We start from the raw sequence: 24,160 nt of genomic DNA, 5'->3' as shown, positions 1-24,160 counted from the left end.
ATGCTGACATGAATATGGGGCTAACAAGTTCCATTTTCTCAAAAACCCAAAGACCCAAATTTTTTTTCTGAAGGTAAAATCTCCTCACTTTACAACACTGGCAACAAATTCCATTTATTTTCAAATAGTGTGCAGGCCAGTGGTTCTCAATTCAGGGTGATTTTGTTCTGCAGGGCATTTGGCAACATCTGGAGACATTTTCGGTTGTCACAACTGGGATGATGTCACTGGAATCCAGTGAATACAGGTCAAAAATGAACCTAAGCACCATACAATGAACCTGAAGCAACCCCCAGCCAACAAGTATCAACAGTGCCCAAGTTGAAAAATCCTGGAACAAGCCAACATACTGCTGGCCAAAAAAACTTTATTTGTTGACTGCCATTTGGCTGGGGTTCCAGCAGTCCTCTATTCCTCATATAGCTTATTATAAATGTGGGTCTATAATTAAAGATGTCAGTACCTATGCTCTTTATGCTCTAATAACTGGCAGTCCCGGCATGCCAGTTTGACACATGTTTCACAGTAAAGTTTTACTGTTCCTTCTTATGAAAAGGACAAAACACTGGTTGCTGGCTGGTCACACCCACTGCCTCTGTAGAAAATAATGGCAGGCCAGGGATCCCTGGGTGGCGCAGCGGTTTAGCACCTGCCTTTAGCCCAGGGCTCGATCCTGGAGACCTGGGATCGAATCCCACATTGGGCTCCCGGTGCATGGGGCCTGCTTCTCCCTCTGCCTATGTCTCTGCCTCTCTCTCTCTGTGTGTGACTATCATAAATAAATAAAAATTAAAAAAAAAGAAAATAATGGCAGGCCAAAAGAAGAAAATTAATGTAAGTGAATACTACATAATTATTAAATTGTTTTAAATTTGAATCCATTGAGATATAAAAGAGCTATAAACAGTTCCACCAACACCATCACTACTACTAGGCTTTATACATATTAAAATAGCATTGTACGGTGACAGATGGTAGCTACACCTGTGGTAAGCAGAGCATAATGTATAAACTTGTCAAATCACTATGTTGCACATCTAAAACTTATGTAACATTGTGTGTCAACTATACTTTCAATTAAAAAAAGAAAAAATATATTAAGTATTCTCAGCATTTTAGAAGGAAAACATAAATAAGTTTTTCTCTCCAGAAATTCAAATTAACCCAGGAGAAAAAGAAAAGTATGTAGTTAAAAATATGCTTTCTGTAAATCTGTAATTAATAAGTCTTTTTTTTTTTTTTTGTAATTAAGAAGTCTTAAGAAAATAGCCCAGGTTAAGTGAGTGTGAACCAACTAGATGTTTTCTACTTCAAATATGGGAGAAGACGGTTTTAAGTGGAATTCAGAAATATCTAATAAAAATGTATAAAGAATGTGTTGAAAAACTTATTTTCCCACTTTTGTAAAAATCCTTCCAGAGTATACCCATTAACACAGAAATAATCATAAAGTTTTCACTACATACTATTGTCCTCCATGTAACTTTAATATTCTTTCTTTCTTAAGAAAGAAAGCAGGGTTGGGGGGTAGAAGGAGGGAGAAACACAATCTCAAGCAGACTCCATGACCAGCATGGAGCCCAACAGGGGGCTGGATCTCACAACCTGAAGACCACAATCCAAGCCAAAATTGAGAGTCCACACTTAATTGACTAAGCCACCCACGTGCCCCAGCCATGTAACTTTTTAATGAGCAATGCTTATGTCATAATGTTAAATTAAAAAAAGAATACAAGTACATTTAATGATTAAATATAAATACCAGTTATCTCACTAATAATTATAGGTGAAATCCAAACATTTCAGAAATAATTCCACTTTCAGCAATAACCACCACTATTAGTAGCTTGGTATATGTTCTTCTGGCTGTTTTCTATTTATATTTAGCTATATACATTAGTAGGCACTTTGTTTTGTAAAATTAAAAAATGACACAAACTATCTTATAAGATTTCTTAACTCTTAGATACCTTTCTTATTTTGAGAGACAGCATGCGTTCACACACACATTTGAGCAGAGGAAGGTCTGAGGGAAAGAGAGAACCTCAAGCAGACACCACCGCACTGAGTGTGAGGCCAATATGGGGCTCGACTCACGACCCTGAAATCATGACCTGAACCCAAAATCAAGAGTCAGATGCTTCACTAACTGAGCCACCCTAGTGCCCCTCTTAGATACCTTTCTGTGATAGTAAATATGTCGACTTATTTATTAACTGCATAGTATTTCATCAAATGAATATAAGCTCTGCACTGTTTCTCATTTTTTAATATTGTATGATAATGCTGAAATAAACATATAAAAGTATAAGTCATTGAATGTTTCCACAAATCAATTCCAAGTAGCACAACTGTTAGGTCAAAGGGTGATTTCTACAAACATACATGATCCTCAAAAAAAAAACTTGTACCCATTTGTATTCTTAACAGTGTGGAGTGGCTATTGCCTACATTATTAACAGTGTTTTGTCAGTACTTTTAATCTTTGCCAATCTTACAGGAAAAAAAAAGATTTCACTATCTTTAGACATATTTCTTTAATAACTGAAACTGGACAACTTTTCACACTAATCAACCATTTGTATTTCTTCTAAGAATTGTCTGTTCACAACCTCTGCTATTTTTCCAAGTGTCTTTCTTACCAATTTGCAGACACATTTGATACATTGCTTGCCAAAGATTTTAGAAATATTTTCTCCAGTCTGACTTGATTTATGTCATTTTCCCAAAAAGATCCTTAAAACATTTTACAGAAAAACGAATCTGATTTTATTTTATATGACTTTAGTTCTAAAGAACTGCTTCTAGAAAGGCTTTTTCCTAATTATAAAAAGGTTTATTTTTTTTCTTAGAGTGAACTTACATGGTTTCTCCTTTTAATATAAATTTTGTATTTATCTAAAATTTATTTTCACATAGAGTTTACCCTTGAACAACACAGGTTTTAAGTGCCTGGGTCCATACACATGGATTTTTCTTGATAAAAAACAGTATGGTTACTATAAATGTATTTCCTCTTCCTTTTAGTTTTCTCAACATTTTCTTTTCTCTAGCTTACTTTGTAAGAACACAATATAAATACACACACATACACTTCTTGCAAAATGTGTTCTAGGGTACCTGAATGGCTCAGTTCATTAAGCATCTGACTTCAAATCAGATCATGATCTCAGGGTCCTGGGATCTAGCCAGCATCAGCTCCCTGCTCAGTGAGAAGTCTGCTTGTCCCTCTGCCCCACCTCCCACTTGTGTGCACATGCCTGTGCTCTTGCACTCACACTTACTATCCCTCCCAAATAAAGCTTTTAAAAAACAGTGTATTAATTGACTTTTACCAGTAAAGTGGCACTGGTACTAGAAGCAGTTAACTGTAAAGTTCTGAAAAATCAAAGGTTCACAAAGTGGATTTTTGACTGTGGAGGGTTCAGCATCCCTAAGCCTCATGTTATTCAAAGGTCACCTGTACTATCAATATTTACAAAAACCTTATGTTGTATGCCAGCACGTAGAAAGAGTTCACGGACTCACATTTTCTGATCATAATAAAACTATACAGTTGAAACAGGGAACAAAAAAAAAAAAAAAAGAAACAGGGAACAAACAAAAACTCCAAGCAATGAGAACACTTTTGTTTTCCTTTTAATGAATTCTTGGATTCAGAATAACCAGACTGTTAAGGAATTTGCTTTTTGCATTTAATATGCATTATGGCCTCCTTTCCATATCATTATTTATAATGCACCAAAGTAATAAATAACACAAAAATTCATAAGTCTAGGATTCAGAACCATAAATGCAGAATACTTAGATTTCTTTTTTAAACTAAGTAGGTTCTGCACCCAATGTGGGGCTTGAACTCACAACCTGGAAATCAAGAGTTGCATGCTCTACCACCCGAACCAGCCAAATGCCCCCATAAATGCAGAGTATTTAAAATATAGTAGAAATCAAAGTGGCAAATTATATCAAGCTTTAAACATTTATAATTCTACAAAAAATAAATATCAAGTATTTATGTCAAGGAAGTTAGTATTAGAACTTTAAAATAAAACTAAGGTAAGCTGGGAGAAATTAAAGAAAAATAATGAGCTAAAGATATACATAAAATATAATTAGATAAATTTCAGAGCAAATGTTTCTGTGGATAAAAACAAAAAGATAACGTACATCTAGTCAGATCCAAAAATAGGCAAAAATGTATTAAACTCATATGAGTTGGAAAGAAGGAAAATAACTGGAGAAAATTAGCAATATAGTAAAAGACTATTAAAAGCACAACACATCAAGACCAAATGCAATTAATTCTAGCAATGCAAAAATGGCTCACTATTATAATGTGAATATCCTAACAGCTCCCCTGTACCCTTCTCCTTAATGTGCATGTCATGTAGACATCACAATAAATAGAGTGACCATACATCTTTAGTTGGCTTAGGTCATTCTAGTTTGTGCCTACTATCCAACAATAACTATAGAGCTTCTGATTTAGGTAATTAGAATATCCTATCACCCATTTATAGACTTCCTTTACTTATTGAAGAATTTGGATCCTGACTCAGTCATCCTTCTAGTCCTCAATGTCATCATCACTCTGGATGATTTAGAAGTCCACATTGATTACCACAAAAAAACAAGGCTCTCAGACTTTCTCATCTCCGGAGACCTAAAACTCCATTAGAGCTCCTTACATCATGGTCTCACCTTAGACTTTTGACGGCCCATAAGTGCTCCATTTCTATAATCATAAATTCAAACATCTACTCTAATAACTTCAACTTTCTAACCTTCCAACTACTCTCCCTGGGGCTCAATGATTTCTAGGTTCTTAACAATTTCTTTCATTATCAACTTACACCATCAATTTCATTTCCTTTATACTGTGGAGGCCGAGAAAAATCAAGGCCATCCTACCTAAACTTGAGCATTCGCACAAGTACAGCCATCTTAGGCCCCTGTGAATAAGAGCTGAACTTTACGGGAAAAACTGCAGAATGTCCTCAATGTCCTCGGCAGGGAATCCCATATCAGAAAGACAACAGAGCTCAGAATTGCCCTTGGCAGAGAATCCCATATCAGAAAGACAACAGAGCCCACCCTGTGGTAGAAAGTCCCATATTAGAATGAGAATGGAGCTCAATGCCCTTGAAAGCCCCATATCAGAATGTAAACAGAACTTGAGAAATTCCTCCACCCCTTCTGAAAATCTCCTAGACCAGCCTATAAAAAACCCAGCTGTAACCCACTTCAGGGTCCAAGTCCCTGCTCCCCTGTGTCCGGTATACTTGGACCCAAGCTCCAGCTTGCTAATAAACCCTCGTGCGCTTGCATTGGTGTCGGCTCCTTGATGGTTTCTCGGATTCGCAATCTTGGGCACAACAATACAGTTTAAAAAAATCCTTCATTTAGTAAATGCCATTATTTTTACCTCTCACTCTATTGAACTTCTCCAACACCTATCTAGATAAACCCCAATCCTAGGTAAGTTCGATTCTTCTCTATACCTACAAGTACACTGCTGAGGCCTGATGGAGGAAGTTTTATTTTATTTTATTTTATTTTTAAGATTTTTGTTTATTTACTCATGAGAGGTGGAGGTGGTGGGCAGAGGGAGAAGCAGGCTCCTCTGAGAGAAGAGAGCTCGATGTAGAATTCGATCTAGGACCCCAGAATCATGAACTGAGCTGAAGGCAGACGCTTAACTGACTGAGCCACCCAGGCACCCCTCGAGGGAGGAAGTTTTAAGGCCTGTATATGCAATGTAACATTGATGCTACCAAACTGTTTCGGAAGCTGGAGCTCTCTTTTAACTGGAGTCATTTCAAGTATTCCCCACATTCCTTACCTTTTAATCCTGTTTCCTCTGCTCTGTTTTTCAATAGATGGCTGAATTCACAAAAAAAGAGACAAGTCTTTCTAGCACTAATCTATTTAATTTATCCGAATCTATACTTGGCCTCTTCTCTTTTTGTCTTTTCCTCATCAGTGTCCTCAGAAATTATAATCCCACTTCCCTTGTCACCGGACTCCTAGCCTCATCTCTTATTCCTCCTCCCCCTGAATCTTACTCTCCAGCTATATTCAACTCTCTCTCTCTCTAGATATTTGTGCATGTACTTCACTTTTCCCCACTCCTCTCCTTCCTGTGATAAAACTCTATTTCTCCTTCAAGCCCCAGATTTCGCTTCCAACCTAAATCCCTAAATCTTGAGTTTGGGGCTTCTTTCATGTGCTTCTACAGAACTTATGAGGCCAATTTGTTTGTAGCTTTCATCATACTAATAACTCCTGTGGGGCAAAATTATCTGTTTTATTCACTTTCCATCTCTAATGCACAGCAAAGTTCCTTCGAATACAGAATAGATCTATGAATACTGGTTGACTTGAATTAAAGGCAATAAAGCAAAAATTAAAACCAAAAAATAATTTTTTAAACAAAACTATATTAATGAGCCATAAAAACAAATGAAGTGTGATAAACACTACAACATAGATAAAAGCTGAAAATATTGTGATATAAGTCAGACAACAAAGGACAAATGCTATTTGATTCCACTTGCAGAAATAAGCAAATTCGAACAGACAGATTAGAAGTCCACGGGGTAGAGGAAAGTGGGGAATAAGCATTAATATATAGTGGGTATTGTTTCTTCCTGAAATGATGAAAAAACTTTAGAAACAGGCAGTGGTGACAGCTTCATAACATTGTGAATGCCATTAATGCACTGTACACTGATAAAATGAATGTGTATATTAATGAATTATACACTTAAAAATGGTTTAAATGGCAAGTTTTAAGTTACATATATTTTACTATAATAAAACAAATTATTAGTAAACTTTACATTTTAAGTCATACAATAAAAACTGAGAAACTGTAAGTCACATAAAAGGCAGAGCTTCTTTAGTTATCTACATATCAAATATCACAAAACAGGTTTTCCATAATGGTATCAGGCTTATAAATTTTTATTAAGCCCACCTCTTGTCATACCTTAGAAACAAGATAAGTAATAAGAGAAGCTAAAAAAGTTTAAAAAGCAACTCTTTTTTTCTTCCATTTCCTATACATTTACACCAAATTATAGCATTTAAACGAAAAGGGGGATTGGGAGTATGAATCAATATAAGGCAGAAAAATTTTATATCTACTCATATTCAACAACATTTAGAGGTCTTCAAATTTCAATTACAATACAGACCTCCTTATATTAAAAAACAAGAATGCATTTAACACTTACAATGGTATCAAAACAAAGCCAGGAAAGGAAGATAGAAAAGAGGGGGAAGGTTAGAGACCAAAAGAGATTAAAGCCAGTTTATTACCTGGAGATACTTCCTCCTTCTGTCTTAGTGTGGTCTTTTGTGAACTTCACTCTTTGATGAGCTCTGATGCATATCTTGCAGAGCCACTCAACACATTCTACACAAAACCCATTAGCTTCTGCATTATCCTCACAGCTTGTGCATACCTAATAAAAGAAACATGTCACATCAATTTTTAAGAAAAACAAAAAGGTGGTCAAAAAACTAGTCATATATTGGGACGCCTGGGTGGCTCAATGGTTGAGTGTCTGCCTTTGGCTCAGCGCATGATCCTGGAGTCCCAGGATCAAGTCCTGCATGAGGCTCCCTGCATGGAACTTGTTTCTCCCTCTGCCTCCCTTTCTGTGTCTCTCAAGAATAAAGAAAATCTTAAAAAACAAAACAAAACAAAACCTACTAGTCATATAAAAATGATATACCACTCATACTGGACTCTATCAGCTATCCTGACAGTATTTGTAAATTTAAACTGACATGTTTTAAAATATAAACATATGAAATGGAAATATGGCATTGTTCTTCATTCAATATATCAAATATTCCAGGCACTATGTTAAGGTACAATGATGGAAAAGCAAACATGGGTCCTGCCCTTATGATACCGAGTCTTGTGGATAGGAGTGTGGGTTGATATTCCAGTTGCCCACTTAGTAGTTAAGTAGTCTTGGGCAGGTTACTTAGAATGCTTATCTTTATTTTTTTTAATTTTTTATTTATTTATGATAGTCACACACAGAGAGAGAAAGAGAGAGAGGCAGAGACATAGGCAGCAGGAGAAGCAGGCTCCATGCACCGGGAGCCCGACGTGGGATTCGATCCCGGGTCTCCAGGATCGCGCCCTGGGCCAAAGGCAGGCGCCAAACCGCTGCACCACCCAGGGATCCCACATAAAATATTTTAAATGGAAGAATAAAGGAGATTAAATGGCTGCCTATAGGATAGAGAAGAAATAAGGTATATGGGTAGATTAAACAGCAATAGAAGCTTGAGTTCTCTCAATACACTGTTTTATAGATTTTACTTTAGAACTATAGAAATGTTTTATATATAGTCCTACAAATTTAAATTTAAAAAATTAAATCTCTAAACCAAAAGCAAAAGAAACAAATGAATCTGCCTATCAAGTGGTGGCTTAAATATTGAGAGAATTATTTATTTCAAGTAACTTTAGAATATTACACTGAATGTTAACTAATACATTTTTTTAAAAGATTTTTAAAAATACGGATTTGATTGACTATTTCCTATGCATACATGTAAGTAATTGCTGGCTTCCTTGCTTTCTATTTTGACAGAAACCGCTCCATAACTTCTACTTTCAGTACCAACTCTATTCTTCCATAGTCTTACTCCACAAACCATATTCATGCTGAGCTGGTTCCATATTAGATTCTTTTATTTATTTATTTTTTTTAGATCTTATTTATTTATGCATGAAAGAGAGAGAGAGAGGCAGAGACACAGGCAGAGGAGAAGCAGGCTCCATGCAGGGAGCTAAACCGCTGAGCCACCAGGGCTGCCCCCCATTATTAGATTCTGACAATAGATGGTGCTGGAGGAGTACTGCAGTGTCAGAGGAAGAAGGCACTTCATCATCTTATTTGTCTATTTGCTTGCATTTTCTGTGTATATCACACCAATCCATGAACTTCACCCCGTGATGGCAAGTGTATTCCCACAGTAGCGCTTAGCCCTGGTTTGCAGTGTTGTTAATCCTCACAGAACCAGCTTTGGAGATACTACCACCACAGGCCTACTCCTGCTCTGCTAAGCTCTGTGGTCCCAGGGCCAAAAGCTCAGACACCAACATGAGCTGAGCCAAGCAACCTCTTCAGATGTTTGAACTGATGTTCTACAAGACCCTTCTAACTTTGACTCTCTTTGTTCTCTGAGCTGCTTCTTTATAGTTGCTAGCTCTATGATACTTTTAAGTATTTTTTATTCTTTCAGTAAACAAGTTTTATCTAGTAAACAATTCTTATTTTTAAGAATTAAGATAGTTCCTGATTGTACCAAAACTAATATATCCTATAACATATATTATATTTCGAGAAAACAAATAATGATGTCAATGTAATTAAGAACCAAGATTTCCAATGTCAGATTAAGTGAGATAAAATCAAAAAAGACCTACAAATCTAAACTGGACTTATAAATATCAATATGGTGTAGTGGTATATTTGCTTTTTCTTTCCTAGATAGGCTGCTTGTCTTTTTTCCGCAATTAGACACCCATTACCTCACATGGAAGCACATTTTATTTATGGAGAGTACACTATTGAGCCAAATGAAATCTATTTCTCTTCTTAAGGTCTTCTAGCTACAAGAATCTTAGAAATAGATGTTATATCCTCTTCTCAGTAACTTCTCATGAGCCTCAATCAGGCTATCAGTTTGCTTAGGAGTGGAATACATTCACATTTCATAATCACACTTTATTCCCTCTGCCGAATTTGAGTTTTCAGCACATCTATGACTCTCCTGATAATTGGGCAGTCTTCTCAGTACTATTCACATGACAGGGCAGGGAAGGGGAACAGTGAGCCTTCTGTGATCCTCAGCAGGGTCAAGGTAGAACCTCAAAGACTGGCTGAACTGGAGAGGATAATGGTCATCCTATGGGAAAGCCCCGAAGGCACGGCTACAACCCTTATTTCTCACATACTCTATAGGACACCAGGTCAAACTATTAGTTCTGTGGAAAAAATAACAGCAACAGAAACATGACTTTGGACATTTGGGATCACATAAAACGAATAACTGTACACTGAATTTTTACACTATCATCTGGTGGTTTTGGCACTAGGGGGGACATGGTTTTAATTTTTTTGGTACAGCCACTTGCTGTCAGAGCTTCTCGGGTCATTTCTCACATTTTTGCTCCAGAAATCTGTTCACTTGGTTAATACATTAATACACTAAGACTAAACTTGCTTACTTTTCTGTTAAACATTTGCACCATCACTTTTCTAAAATCCTAGCCTTCTTAAGAACACTAGTTTCCTTACTAAGCTTAACAGTTTTCTATCATCTAATACTTACTTTGTATTCTGTTTATCCCCTTCCCTGACACTTAAAGATTTCAGAGACTCTCTCTATTGCAGATCCTTAAAATTTCGTGTGTTTGAGGTTGATGAGCTTCTTAATAAAAAGATGCTTTAGAGAGGATCCTTTGCCTGTTCCCCAGGAGACACTACGTGGCCTAAATTCAAGACCAAACCTGATGGACTTGTTTATTCTTTTTTATTCAAATGTAATTAACATAGTGTTATATTAGTTTCAGGTGTACAATTGTATGATCCAACAATTCTATACATCACTCAGTGCTTGATACAGTTAAGTGCAGTCACTTCTCTTTTTTCAATAAAAAGTATTTGCTAAATCATTCTCCTGCAAGGCCTAGAAATATGACCAACTCAGTGGTGATGAGTACCTTTGGCACCCATACTGTGGTCTCCAGATAGATAGCATTTCCAGCTAAAAGGAATCAAAGCCCCTAATATCTTGTGAAAAGAGAAAGGAAGGGAGATAGCAGTGACTACTGCAATTGTATCAGAATGACTCAGGAATCAATGTGAGGCTCCTTTTGCCAAGATGGCACAATTTGAGCATCAATAAAAACAACTACTACAACATATTTTGTGTTAAAAATCCATTAATTCATAATAACACACACGTACACACAACGTGTGTAGTCAACCTCTGAAGAATGCTAAGAAACTAGGTTACTACTCTAAAAATCAGCAAATAAAGGAAAAATAAATCAAGTGTTTAATCTACCTTTCCTTGATAACCAAAGAATAAATGAAGGAAGCCTTTGGTTTCTCTTCCAGTTAAGAAAAACGGGAAATCACAGAATGAGAATGTCACAATTTTCCAAGTGCCTAATATAATATGGGATTGTGGCAATGATAATTAATGGCCACTGACATCAGAAAAAAGAAAGAGAACCAAACTCCTATGCCTCCTGATTGAAGTACACTCAGACATATGGATGAAAGTATTTTTTTAATATTTTATTTATTTATTCATGAAAGACACAGGTAGAGAGAGAGGCAGAGACACAGGCAGAGGGAGAAGCAGGCTCCATGCAGGGAGCCTGACGTGGGACTCGATCCTGGGTCTCCAGGATCACACCCTGGGCTGAAGGCGGCACTAAACCGCTGAGCCACCAGGGCTGCCCAGATGAAAAGTATTCTTACACCACGACCCCCTCATCCAATGGAACCTGAAACTAAATCAGTCTCTACATTTTTATTGCCAGTGTACATAAGTGACTTTATGAAGATGGTCAGCAAAATGCAGAATAAGGCTAACTTTACATGACTAAGACCCAGTTTATCTAACAAATAGGTTAAAAGGGAGGAAAAAGAAAACCAATAAAGTGAAAAGGTAATTTGAGATTAATTAAAATATAGGATTGAGACGTCAATTGTGTAGACCTTATTGGATCCTTACAAACCACTGTTTTAAAAAAAGAAACCACAACAATTAGATACGTTATCACTGGATGTTTGATATATTAAGGAATAACTAATTTTTTTTTACATATGAAATCAATGTGGTTATGTTTACAAAACTTACTTCCCCATAGAAAATGACTTATGGGTTAGAGGATATAATGTCTGGGAATAACTTCAACAAAATATAATGTGTGGTGTGGTCAGGGGGAGGGTGCTGTCAGGTTAAACATAAAACAAGAATTGATGACTACTAAGCTAGTAACCTGTACATGGGAGTCAAGTGAAACTGTCCCTCTCCTGGTAATGCTTAAAATTATCTATAACAAAAAGGTTTTAAACTTCTTCAGCTACAAACTTTCCTCAGAGCTCCAGTTTGACCATGGATGACATTACCTTAGTCTTATAGGCAAACTCAATCATATTCAAAACCAATTCTCTAACCACTTCTCTGCCCCCTTTCTCTCTGTGAAAAGCACCACCATCCTAGTAATGGGGTTCCTCTCACTTCCACATCCAATCAGGTATATCAAGCCCTGTGTAGACTTCTTCCCTTCCTTTCCTTATTGCCACCAGACTAGTTCAGATCTCTCTATCTTTTGTCTAGTGCTTCCTTCATCCCACATTATCATCTCTCCCATCTTCATGGGATATTCCCATAAATATTCCCATGATATTCCCATGAATAGTCCCAAAATATTCCTCCAAGTACCCTATTCCTGAACCAGGTTTAACACCCTCCCCCTCACTTATCTACAGCAAACATGTCAATTTGGACTTTGTCTCTAGTTTAATGGATCATAACTTCTTCCTATTATGTTTCTGTGACAAAAACAGAGTAACTAAACTTACCAAAACTAATATTATACAGAGGCATAAAGCAGCTTCTTAAATGTGTCCTTCACATTAGAATCCCTTCTATTCTCTGGGGTATTTGGGTGGCTCAGCAGTTGAGCATCTGCCTTCGGCTCAGGGCGTGCATGATCCCAGGGTCCCAGGATCAAGTCCCACTTCAGGCTCCCTGCATGGAGCCTGAAGTTCCCTGCTTCTCCCTCTGCCTGTGTCTCTGCCTCTCTCTCTGTCTCTCATGAATTAATGAATAAAATCTTAAAAAAAAAAAAGAATCTTTTCAATTCTCATCTTATCATTATCAATTCATATTGGATAATAACTATTCTGTTGATAATACTGCTTTACTTTTGAATTTCCTGGACTGAGCATTCACATGCATTACTACAGTTCATCTGATAAAGTGATGTAACTAACAAAGTATATCTAGTATAAATATAATCACATATGAAGCAAAGTGACATGACAATCTGGAAGACAAAAAAGAAAAATCACTGGTATTCACAGGGGAACTTTCAGAGTCTTAAGTACTTCGCACTGTAGCTGACATAATTACATTTTCATTCTTTAAAGCTGGTTCCACAACAATTAGAAAGTTTATTCCCTGCACCAAGCCCTGTTTAAAGTTACTGTTTAAAATATTACATAATTATTGATAGACATAATGGTCAATGTCAAACACCTTTTATTTTAGAGTCTGTCAGGAGTTTAGGATGTCTCAATAGAAGGAAGCAAAACATTTAAGACTTAATTAATACGCTTACCTGATTAGACTTTTCTACTGTACTGCTGGGAACCTCAGTAGTGTCCTTCACAAAAAAGTTATCTATGTTGTCTCTCTCTGCACACTCTTGGCTGCAAACTGGACATCGAATGACTCCAACTGGGAAAAACAAAATTGCGTTCTAAGATTTTTTTGGTTTCCACAGCATAACGATTTCATTGTCTGTATATAACTGTAAAATGATCATGGCAGTAAGTTAACATCTGCCACCACGCAGTTACAAAAATTTTTTTCCTGTGATAAGATTTTTCAAGATCCACTCTTCTAGCTTTTTAAAAAAATGTACATTCAATTTACCAACATATAGTGTAACACCAGTGCTTATCACATCACATGCCCTCCTTAATGCCTGTGACCCAATTACCGCAGCCCCCCACCCACTTTCCCTTCAGCAAACTTGTTTCCCAGAGTTGAGTCTCTCATGGTTTGTCTTCCTCTATTTTTCCCCCATTCAGTTTCCCTTCCTTCCTTTACAGTCCCTTGCACTATTTCTTTTATTTCATACATAAGTCAAAACATGTGATAACTGTCTTTCTCCAGTTGACTTATTTCACTCAGCATAACACCCTCCAGTTCCTTCCACGTCAATGTAAAAGGTATTTTTCCTTTCTGATGGCTGAGTAATATTCCATTGTACATATACACCACATTTTTATCTATTCATCTGTCAAAGGACATCGTGGCTCCTTCCACAATTTGGCTATTGTGGACACTGCTGCTATGAACATTGGGGTGCAGGTGTCCCCTCATTTCACTACATCTGTATGTTTGGGGTAAATACCCAGTAGTGCAATTGCTGGGTCATAGTTCTAGCTACTTTCAAATAAGCAATATAATATTATTAACTACAGTTACCATGCTGTACATTACAACCCTATGACTTATTCATTTTATAACTGGAATTTTGTACCTTTGACCCTCCTCATTCTTTATCCGCTCATGACACTTTACATCTTAGGCAATCACAATTTGTTCTCTATATCCATGAACTCTCATTATAAATTTAAATACAAATATACTAAGCACTAAATGAGCACATCTCATTCAAATTGTAACCGGGTTCTTTTATAATGTCCACTCTCTTCCAGGTCATACCTGCTATTACTTAACACAAAGCAATTCAGTGTGTGTGTGTGTGTGTGTGTATACATACACACACACATACACGTATGTACACATATACATATATCTTACACTTAATTTAATAATGAATAATACTTCATTATTTTAAATGATATGCCCCTTCAATAACCCCATGCTGCTCTTTTTATTGTTTAGTAATTTCCCCTGGTAGTGGTTTTCAAATATGGATGTGCAGAACAATGTGGGAGATTTTTTTTTAAAAAATAGAGACTTCTGGAATCCCTGGGTGGCCCAGCGGTTTGGCGCCTGCCTTTGGCCCAGGGCACGATCCTGGAGACCCGGGATCGAATCCCACGTCAGGCTCCCGGTGCATGGAGCCTGCTTCTCCCTCTGCCTGTGTCTCTGCCTCTCTCTCTCTCTGCCTCTCTCTCTCTCTCTGTGACTATCATAAATATATATATATAAATAAATAAATAAATAAATAAATAAATAAATAATAAAAATATGTTGCTTAAAACCATATAGACCTAGGTGCCTCCTTTGGATTGATTACTCTATAACCCCTAAAACCTTTTGAGCCTCCATTTCCTCTTCTGTAAAACAACAGTAAATGATAATCATAATAGTAGTTACCATATTGTGAGTTTCCTGTGTTCCAGTTGTGCTACATGTTTCACACTCATCAGAATAAATTTGAGGTAGGACTGTTCTAAGGATTCTATGAATAAATGTATAAAAAGGGCCTAATGATGTCAAGCTGGTTACTTGGTAAGCCTGTGCATTATAATTAAAATCAGATAACAGGGGACTCCTTCTGAAAGGATCAGCATGACTTCATCTATCTGATTTCCTCAAAGTATGATCTACTAATGCTACAAATGAATTCAGGTTAATAAAGGCACCTCTACCTAAAAGTACCAGTAGGAAAAGAAAGTGCATAACTAAAAGTAACAATGGGAATCAATGTTGAATGTATCTTAAATTTGTGTCTCAAGTTTCATTCCAACCACACAATTTAAGAGTACAAGAAAAACAAGACACTGCATACTATATAGTAAGTAACTGAATGCCTGTATGAAAAAAGGGGTTCTTTTGACACGCCATCCTGGGAAGAATGGGAATACTATAAAAACATAATTCAACTCCCATTTTTGAAAGGGAAAACGTGAGATCCAAAAGGCAAGCAGGTAGTCAACTTTAAAGAGAAAAGGAAATGGATCTCACAAATGCTATAAATTGCTTCTTTTAGCTAATACCAAAAGTAAGAATATGGAGTATGTGCTGGGGAGAAGCTAAACAAGGAAATCACCTATTAAAAAATTCACACTTCAGTATTATATTTTTCTGCATTTTAAAGGAAAAGGACTAAATGATGCTCTGTCCATGGTCCTATCGATGCCACTGATGTATACATCCTACTTAAACATAGATACATACACATGTATTTAACAAAAGACCTAATTAAACGTTATCTACAAGAAATCCAATTAAATATGCACACAGTTTAAAAAAATAAAAAGGACAAAAACAGATACACATTCAACAATAAGCCTATAAAACCTGGAAGACTTTACCAGATATAAAGTGGGACAATATATTATGATAAAGGGGTAAATTCCTTACAAAGACATAAACAACTTGAACAAAAGAATCAAATAACTTGATGCAAATGATGTTTAAAGAATACCCAATGATAGCAGAATACATATTAACTGTGTCTGGAATATATACCCAGAAATATCATACGTTGTGCAACAAAACAAGTATGAATAAATTAAAAGAACTAAAAACGCAAAACATTGTTCCATGATCACAATGAGATTAACTCAGAAATTAGAAATAGAACTGGAAAATCCCCAACTACGTGGAAATTGAACAACTTATTTCTTTTTTTTTTTTTTTTTTTTTTACTTATTTATGATAGTCACACAGAGAGAGAGAGAGAGAGAGAGAGAGGCAGAGACATAGGCAGAGGGAGAAGCAGGCTCCATGCACCGGGAGCCCGACGTGGGATTTGATCCCAGGTCTCCAGGATCCCACCCTGGGCCAAAGGCAGGCGCCAAACCGCTGCGCCACCCAGGGATCCCGAAATTGAACAACTTATTTCCATGTTGATTAAAAAAAAAAACAAAAATCAACGATCTAGGAAACTTCTATGTCAAGAATCTAGAAAAAGAACTGCAAATTAATCCCAAAGAAAGCAGAATGAAGGAAATAATGAGTAGAAAACTATTGGGAAAGAAAAGAAAATGAGAATAAAGGAAAACAAAAAAGGCAATGAAACAGAAGTTAGTTTGGGAAGTGAGGGGGGACGGGTTGTTAAAATTAATACTCTAGCTAGACTTATCAAAAAATTATAATGAAAAAAAATCAAATAAAATAGAGGCCATTGTATAGACTTTGTGGACCTTAAAGTAACAGAATACTGTGATCAACTTGATTAAATGTACTGATTCTTTGAAAGACAGAATTACCCCAAATCTTAAAAAAAAAAAAAGAAAACCTGAATAGCCCTGTATCAATTAAAGAAACTGAATTTGTTTCCAAACGTTCCCTCAAAGAAAAGTCTAGCTCTAGAAGGAACCACTGGTGAATTCTGTCAAACATAAAAAGAAGATAATATCAGCTATAAACAACTCTTAGAAAACAGAGAAGAAACACATTTCTCATCTCATTTTATAAGGCCAGTAATGTCCTGATACTAAAATCAGATGCAATCATTAGGGCAGGACAGAAAAGTACAGATCAGTATGTCTCATGAACAAAGATTAACAAAAATCATTAACAAAATATCAGAATATCAAGGGAAGAAACATATAAAAAGGATAATACATCATGGTTAAATAAAGTTTATCTGGGGATCCCTGGGTGGCGCAGCGGTTTGGTGCCTGCCTTTGGCCCAGGGCACGATCCTGGAGACCCGGGATCGAATCCCACATCAGGCTCCCGGTGCATGGAGCCTGCTTCTCCCTCTGTCTGTGTCTCTGCCTCTCTCTCTCTCTCTGTGACTATCATAAATAAATAAAAAATAAAAAATAAAAAATAAAAATAAAAAAAATAAAATAAAATAAAAATAAAAAATAAATAAAGTTTATCATAGAAATGCAAGGCTGGTTGAGCATTCAAATCAATTACAGTAATTCACTACATTAACAAAATAAAGGAGAAAAGTCTTAGTATGATCATCCGTGAAAAATTCAGCACCCATACAAGATACATTCAGTATCCTAGGAATAGAATGAAACTTCCTCAACCTGATAAAAGCCATGTTTGAAAATCTTACACATAACATATTTAATGATGAAATACTAAATGCTTTCTGGTGTGACTTGGAAGAAATCAAGGACTTCCACTCACAACTTCTATTCCAAGCTCTTTTAATTAGTACAAAAAAGGCAAGATAAAGAAATAAAGGGTAAACAGGTTGAAAAGGATAAGTATAATTGTTTAAAGTCACAATAAGCAATCACCTATGTAAAAAATTATAAAGCATACACACACAAAAACAAACCAAACAAAACACATGACATAGGAACATTTTTATCAAATTACTTGTTAGTCCTGTATAATGAAAACTAAGAAACAAAAATTAATGATCACCCTTAAGAGAGACATTAAACATGTTCCTGGAATGGAACATTCAACATGGTTAGGATATTCCTTCTCCCCAAACTGAGCTAAAGATTCAGTGCAATTCCAATTAAAATACCAGCAGGCTTTTTGTAGAAACTGACAAACTGAGGCTAAAATTTATATGAAAATGCAAAAGGACAAGAATAGCAAAAACAATTTGAAAAATAAATTTGGAGGGCTTATGTGATCTGATTTCAAGACTTACTATAGAGCTACAGTAATCAAGACAGGATGGTCTTTATGTAGGGACAGAAATACAAACAGTGGAACAGAATGGACTCCAGAAATAGACATATACATATAGAATATAAAACAAGTATCTTAATCATTGTCTCAGAAAGGCTTGAGAGCAAATACAACAACTAAGAATTTTGCAGAAGTGAAGTGATAAATCCTACCAAGAGAAAAAGCTTAAAAGCAAAAAAAAAAAAAAAAAAAAAAAACAGTCGGCTTATCATCAAACAAGACAAAAGTAAGACCGATTGCCTACTTCTCACCAGCAACAATGTAAATCAGAAGACATCTTCCAAGTGTTAAAGGCATCTTCCAAGTGTTAAAAACAATAATTGCCTTGCTAGACCTCTAAACCCAGCAGAAATATCTTTAAAGATCAATTAAGATAAACAACTTTATGTGATCTGGCCAGTCAACCTCAATACTATTCTACTAACAAATCTTTACTAGACATTCTTTGCTTCCTGATGCAATATGAAGTATATTCTTCATATGAATATGAAGCATCTTCTATGCAGTACTATTACCAAACAAGATTCAGCCTGAATTTAATCACCTAAACTTCTAGTTGAGAGGAATGACTTAAAGAGCGTATGAGGAGGGACGCCTGGGTGGCTCAGCAGTTGAACATCTGCCTTTGGCTCAGGGAGATCCTGGAGTCCCGGGATCAAGTCCCACATCGAGCTCCCTGCATGGAGCCTGCTTCTCCTTCTGTCTGTGTCTCTGCTTCTCTCTTTCTCTCTGTCTCTCATGAATAAATATTTTTTAAAAAGAATGTATGAAGAAACACCACAGAAATGCAGAACATAAAGTATTTTATCACTCCAACTGATGGGTTCTCTTCAAGTCCAAATAATAGAATAGGGAGAGGAGAGGAAACTATTCTAGTTTAAGAAAGACTTAAGAAACACAGTAACTAAATGTGCTTAGTTAATCCTTGACTGGTTTCTGGTTTGAACAAAACAGCTGTAAAGGACATTTTAAGGACAAGATAGTTAATATGAAAACGATGCACTTGTCTTAGAATAGTAGAAAACAACAGCTATGCTAACTACCCATGATAATGATATGGGATTATCCAGGCAATTGTTCTTATTTTGGAAGATTCAAGTTGAAGTATTAAGGATAAAATGCCAAATCTGTGATTTACTTTAAAATAGCAGTAAAAATGGCAGCAAAAGATGTCAAAAAAATGGCAGCTTCTAGGGTTGGTCTCTCCACCAAAACAAACATTAAGCTGGAAAAACACTATCAGAATCCACTATTTTAGAACTCTAGAGTCACTCAGACACTTATAGCAACCAGAGAAGTGCTTAATAGAGACAGAGGCTGTTGAACTTTGGTAAAAGAGCTACTTGGGTAAACCAGCTACCATGCCTCCTTCTTGAATCATGTTGCATTGTGGGTATAGCAGCCTGCATTCCTCAAGTGGCTGGCTGGTTCCAGAGGGACAGTAGGATCTTGAACTCTAAACTTAATTTTGGAGTTTTGTAATTTGGGTAGTACGAGGTTCCCCTGAGGGTCAGCTAGGATGGCTGGCTTTATTCAGCACCCCCAGAAAACAGCAGCTTCTTTGGTGGCACCTATCAGAACATCTAAACAGGCATATACACTTAAAAAAACTCCACACATTAACAACAGAACTTCTGAGATGGCACAGGCTGAGTGCCAAGATAACAGGTCAGTAATGGGCACAAGGAAAGCTTTGTGAAAACAGTTTAGGAAAGCCACTATACAAATAGGCAACTGAAGACCTCAACAAGCAACAAAATCAATTCCTGAAGAGAACCTGACTTCCAAAGTTACCACAATATACTACTCGAAATGTCCAGGTTTCAACAACCAAAAATATAAAGTATTTAAAGAAATCAGGAAATAGAATTCATTCATAGGAAGCAATAATTTGACAGAGATGGCAGATCTGAACAGGCAGAAGAAATAATCAGCAAGCCTGAAGGACAAGTCAGTTCAAATTATCCAGTATGAAGAATAGAATGAAAATAATGATAAAGAAAAATGAACAGAACCTGAGGGACTTGTGGGATAATACAAAAAAATAATGGTTGAAAATAGCCTAAATTTGATGGAAGTCATGAATCTACATATCTAAGAAGTAGGGGTTGGGAGTGGGGGGGGGGACCCCAAGTAAGTTAAACACAAAGAGATCTGGCAATTATGGTAACTCTAGAACTCTAACTGTCCCACTCCTCCTAGATTGCTGATTTTTGCTTATTGATGGAGGGAACAGTTCCTTTGTGACTTTTATTAACGATCTTGCAAAGTATGTATGTATTCCTTTTGAAGTTTCTGTTCCATGCTGTCTGATGGCCAGCCAATCACCTGACAAAGATTTCCTTAAATATCTGACTCCAAAACGTGAAGGAGGTACTGTCACTTTAAATTTCAGCAAACATCAATGTCCAGTCCTCAGGAATCTCTCAGACCAATTAAAACACACAACCTTACATTTTGGAGCCCTCTACCAAACAGCAACAGCCTTTCCCTTCAATCAAACACTCTCCTAGTTCTTTTAAGAGTTTGACCAAGGTCCAGAGTCTAAAATAGTTGATTCTAGTCATTTTCTCCAGTCTACTGGTTGTTTCACTGAAAAGACCGAACCCTATGAAGTTCTACTGTGTCATTAGGCATGATGTCACTTTGACTTAACCAGAATTTAAAATTATTATATACCAACAGCACTATCAAAAGGGTGAAAAGACAACACAGAGAGAGAAAAATTTTTGCAAATCAAAATTTAGTAAGGTTTTAATATCTAGAATATATAAAGAAGCCCTACAACTCAACAACAGAAAATGTCAGTACCAAAGGACTCAAATAGACCTATCTCCAAATAAGATACACAAATGATAAATAAGTATATGAAATGATTCTGATCATTAATCAGTAGGGAAATGTAAATCAAAACCACAGTAAGATATCACTTCACATCCACAAGAATGGCTATTATCCAAAAAAGGAATGTAAGTGTTGCAGAGGATGGAGGATATGGAGAAATCTGACCCTGATACATTGCTGGTGGGATACAGCAGATAAAGTGGTGCAGCCAATGCAGAAAAGAGTTTGGTAGTTCCTCAAAGAGTTAAAAACATAGAATCACCAAATGATCTAACAATTCCAGTTCTAGGTATACGCCCAAAAGAACTGAAAATGGGACTCAGCATATACTTGTTCACAGCAGTGTTATTCATAAGAGTGGAACAGTGGCTCTGTCCATCACAGATGAATGAATAAAATAGTGCTGTGTCTGTAAAATAGAGTATTATTTGACCATTAAATCAGAATGAAATTCTGATGCTGTAACAATGATAATCCTCGAAAATACTAAATAAGCCAGACAAAAAGGTCAAATTATACATATATATATGTAGATAATTCTACTTATATGATCTATATATGTATACATATAAAAATTGTACTTATATGAGTTATCTACAATAGACAAATTCAGAAGGATGGAAAGCGAAATAGAAGTTACCGGGGGCAGGAAGGGTGAAATGAATTACTGCTTATGAGTAGAGCTTCTATTTAAGATGATGAAAAATATTTTGGGAATAGTAGTGATGGTTACACAACATTATAATTGTACCTAAAGTCATGAAATTGTAGGCCTAAAAATGATTAAAATGGGGAGCTCCTGGATGGCTCAGTGGTTTTATGTCCGACTCTTTGATTTCAGTTCAGATCTTGATCTCAGGGTTGTGAAAAGGAGCCCCAAGTTGAGCTCTGAGCTTGGCATGGAGCCTGCATACGATCTCCCTCTCCCTCCCCCTCTCCCTCTCTGCCTCTGTCCCCCTTAACCAGGTACTCTGTTTTTCTTAAAAATAAAAAAAGGGTTAAAATGGTAAAATTTACATTGTGTACATTTTTACCATAATAAGAAAAATATTCAGAGTTTGTAAAGCATAGTAGAGTCAACCCCAATGAATTAAAGAAAGCCAATTAACTACCAAAGTTTCTCAAGTGAAACAGAAAACATGAAGAGTCTTATAGATAAAACTTTAGGAAAACTGAATCCGGAGTCAAAATGTTCCCACAAAGAAAAGCACAGGTTCTGGTTGCTATTATATATTCAAGAAAAAAAAAGGATTCCAATCTTACACAAACTCTTTCAGAGAACTGTAAAAGGTAGCACTCTCTAATTCATTTTATGAAGCTCATATAACTCTAGAGGAAAACTTAAAAGAGTAGTATAAAGGGATGCCTGGGTGGCTCAGCAGTTGAGCATCTGCCTTTGGCTCAGGGTGTGATCCCAGAGTCCTGGGATCAAGTCCCACATCGGGCTCCTCACAGGGAGCCTGCTTCTCCCTCTGCTCATGTGTCTGCCTCTCTGTCTCTCATGAATAAATAAAATCTAAAAAAAAAAAAAAAAAAGTAGTCTAAAAAAGGAAAATCACAAAGCAGCAGGAAGATGGCACTGGAGTATGAGGACTCGAGGTTCACCTTGTCCCATGAACCCAGCTAATAACTATGCAGTCATCCTAAATACCCCAGAATATGACCTGAAGACTTGACAGAACAAACTCCACAACTAAAGGGAGAGAAGATGCCACACTGAAGAAGGTAGAAAGTGTGGAGATGTGACTTAGGGGAGAAACAGATTATGGCCGCTGCAGAGGGGAGAGAGCCATGGTCACAGAGAAGGGTGAGAGGACTAAAGAGGGAAAGGGGAGAAGATGGGCAGCCTGGGTAGCTCAGCGGTTTAGCACCGACTTTGGCCCAGGGCATGATCCTGGAGACCCGGGATAGAGTCCCACATCGGGCTCCCTGCAGGGAGCCTGCTTCTCCCCTTGCCTGTGTCTCTGCCTCTTTCTCTCTCTCTGCATCTCTCATGAATAAATAAATAAAATCTTTTAAAAAAAGAAGAAGGACAGGGAGAGAGAGAGAGAGGCACACACACAAGGGAATACACAAGAACATTTCCATCAAGCCACTGGCTTAGAAAACAAGAAGAGCTGAATTTCATGAGTTCTTGCAACCAGCGGGGCTTAAAGCCTGGAGTTTTAAAGGTCAGTGGGCTTGTCTGTGATAGAGCCCTGAGGGCACTGTGCTGCTACTGGAGAGAAGGCAGGCAAACCACCCAGAAGCACAGTGTGGTGTGTTCTTAAGAGTGCCTGAGGCACACACTGGGGAAGTTTATTTGTTCCTCTCAGAGGGTCCCTGAGAGGCAGAGTCCAGAGACACTTCTCTAGAACAAAAGACCTGTCTGGTGCCATTTCCCTCCCCCCACTCCTCAGCATAAACACAGAGCCACATGTAGAAAAGCAGCACACAGTACCAACACTGGCTGCCTAACTTGCTTACATCAAGCACCAACCTCCTGCACTCTGGTAGAACTGCCCTTCTCAGTCACAACTCCCTCAGTCCCAGGGTGGCTGGCCCCTCCCCCTCAGAAGAACAGCACAAAGCCCATGCCACCCTTCCTGACCAGAGAGTTTTGCAGGGCCTCTGTTCTGGTAGAGGTGGTAACAGGTCTCATTTCACAAGCAGACCAGAGCACATCCAGTTTAAAACTCACCATACTCAGGCCAAGGACCAAATACTGCCCATGGCAGGCAAGGAGAGCCTCTGCCGACAACAGGCCTGAAGGACAGAGCAGTCAGAACATAAGAACGGACCACATGCAGTACACACCAGAGATACTTTCTGAAGCACTAGGCCCTGGGAACTGCATGATCTCTCTCTCATAAGGCCATTACTTTCAGTAGAAGCAGGAGACATAACTTTCCTAACACAGAAAAAGAGGCAGAGACCTAGACAAAGTATGAGGACAAAG

At 37.2% G+C, this 24,160-nt stretch overlaps 1 protein-coding gene and 1 long non-coding RNA gene across 3 annotated transcripts in view; both read right to left on the bottom strand.

Moving 5' to 3' along the window:
• Positions 1–24,160, bottom strand: part of LOC119878242 (adenylate cyclase type 1-like) — a 342,212-nt gene that overhangs the window by 112,948 nt on the left and 205,104 nt on the right.
• Positions 5,319–24,160, bottom strand: part of LOC119878238 — a 36,526-nt gene continuing 17,684 nt past the window's right edge. Inside the window, exons 2-4 of one of the 2 annotated variants that reach the window (XR_005386715.1) lie at positions 13,397–13,515; positions 7,324–7,469; positions 5,319–6,729 (exon numbers count right to left, since the gene is read on the bottom strand). This is a non-coding gene — a long non-coding RNA (uncharacterized LOC119878238). Of the gene's footprint in view, positions 7,470–13,396; positions 13,516–24,160 lie in introns of both variants that reach the window. The other variant, XR_005386714.1, reaches the window with a different exon arrangement.

The sequence above is a fragment of the Canis lupus genome, unplaced genomic scaffold (assembly GCF_011100685.1).
Source record: "Canis lupus familiaris isolate Mischka breed German Shepherd unplaced genomic scaffold, alternate assembly UU_Cfam_GSD_1.0 chrUn_S1282H1459, whole genome shotgun sequence".
Classification (NCBI taxonomy): Eukaryota; Metazoa; Chordata; class Mammalia; order Carnivora; family Canidae; genus Canis; species Canis lupus.
The sequence above is the reverse complement of the archived record's forward strand: the minus strand, read 5'-3'. Positions and strand labels throughout refer to the sequence as shown.